Raw genomic sequence first — 2,182 nt, forward strand, 5'->3', positions numbered from 1 at the left:
CTGGCCCGCTCAAGTGGTCAGGCGAAGCGCCAGTCATTGAAGATGAACCATCTGAATCCATACCTGACGAAAGTCTAAAGGTTGAAACGGCAGTTGACCCGGTTTTGCCTTCAGAGGCTCTATCTTCGAATGACACCATCACAGAGGAGAATAAAGACGACACCGTCCAAATTCTCTTCATCAGCACTGACTCTGATGATCAAGGGGGCAATGCCACCATTCCTTTATCGCAGGAAGGAAGTTCATCAGAGCGATATCCGGCCGTCTATTCGGTCCCACCGCCAAGCAACCTAGTTGTCTCGTTCGACTGGAACCAACTAGGCAGACCCCGCTTGCCAGCTAGCATACCATTCAGAATTATCGTCCAAATATACAGAATGGTAATGGCTGGCACTATCATTGATGAAGGGGCATTTCTGAGTATCCTTTCCTCTATTGCTTGGAAAGCGCTTGGTTCGCCAGTGCTTTTGCCTCAAATGAGAAATCTATCAGGCTTTGATAAAGGAACCAGTCGACCTTTAGGGATCCTCCCCAATGTGCCCATAACATTGAAAGGGAAGACCGTTCAAATGAACGTGATGGTCGTTCAAGGACCCTTGGATTATAACCTACTCCTTGGACGAGACTATATATATTGCAAGGGAGCCATCGTCTCATCACTCCTTAGAGTAATGTGTTTTCCGCATGAAGGAAGAATGGTCAAGCTCGTGGACCAACTTTCATTCCCCAGATCACGCATCGCAAATAGTCATGAACCATCCCTAAATGGTCTATTCACGCAAGAAGTGTCTCAACCCACGGTCCGTCCTCCTGATGAGCGCGAGTAATCCGGGAGGATATGACTGGAACCCAGGGGGCATGCGTCCTGGTCTGCTTCGGCAGAGAACTTTGGGTATAGGGTAGGTTTCCGCGGGAGAATATGACTAGTCCGTACCCCGTCCGTCTAAGAAGAGGGTTGTTCTAGAATAAGATTCTTTTGTCAAAGTTATGTGAGTTGGCGGGCTACGTCGCTCACCTTTGTCTATTTCGGTAGACATCGCCGAAGAAATGTTTTGTTTGCTCTGTGAACGAGACAATCTTTGGGTAACCTGAAAGAGGTAAGCCTCTCTCGTTAAAACAAATGTTTTGACTGAAAAGAAGTAGAGGTAACTTTGAAATTGTACTTTATGCTTGGGGGCATGCAAACCTTTTGGAATGCAAGCAAGGGGTGGCTATTTATTTTTTAAATTTTTAGGTCCTCCCTTTAAACCTGTAGGTCTAACCCTTTAAACTCGTAGGATTAGCCGTTTCCAAACTTGCATAAAGAAAGGATGCAGAGCAAAGCTTAGTGAGATGAAGCTCCTTAAAAAATAGAATCTTGATGAGACACTCTTATCATATGACTGGGTTAATCGAGCAGTTTTGGCACAAAGTTCATGCTCGTTAAAAAATAAACGCAAGATCCGAGCAGTTTTAGCACATAGTTCATGCTCGTTAAAAAATAAACATAAGTTTGAGCAGTTTTAACGCGGACTTCATGCTCGTTAAAAAATAAACATAAGCACCACCCGGTAAATAACTACCGTGAATGTAATATCATCAGCCATCAAAGCCTTGGTCGTGTTTGCACCATCACCTCCACTTTTCATTTGGCCGATCGTTCACCTCCATATGATTGTTTACCCATTTTGAGGAACAGCTGTGAAGAGTGATTACACCTAGCCATCCTTGTGACACTGCCGTGATTGGAAAATTCCAACCTGTACCTGGAATCAGCTGCTAACCCGGTTTATCACTCGTTCCTCAAAAGACGAGTCTTCTTTAAGCTCTTTTCAACTGACTCGTAAAATATGAAAAGATTGCCGAGTTTTGGCCTTCCAGCTCGTTAAAGTGACCAGAAGTGCTATCCCTCCTCTAGATTTTAATCTTTTTGGACCTGAGGGATTATTGCACAAAAAGATCGAGCACTTGTTTTGTTCGGCTCGTTAAAACGATCGAAAACTCATCCCTTCTGTATTGTTTTATACTTTTTCAGACTTAAGGGATTAGATGACGAAAAAGGAATTTTGGAGTTAACTTTATGTACCTTTTCAGACTCTCTAAAAATGAAAAGGGACCGAGTCGTCTTTGTCGTTAGACTCGTTAAAATCATTAAATAGTGACAAACTTGTCTTTAGACGAGAACGAGTTTCACTATCGCTAG

Source organism: Pinus tabuliformis, chromosome X (assembly GCF_031772625.1).
Source record: "Pinus tabuliformis cultivar Carrire ecotype Pingquan chromosome X, CPIR1, whole genome shotgun sequence".
In the NCBI taxonomy this organism is placed as follows: Eukaryota; Viridiplantae; Streptophyta; class Pinopsida; order Pinales; family Pinaceae; genus Pinus; species Pinus tabuliformis.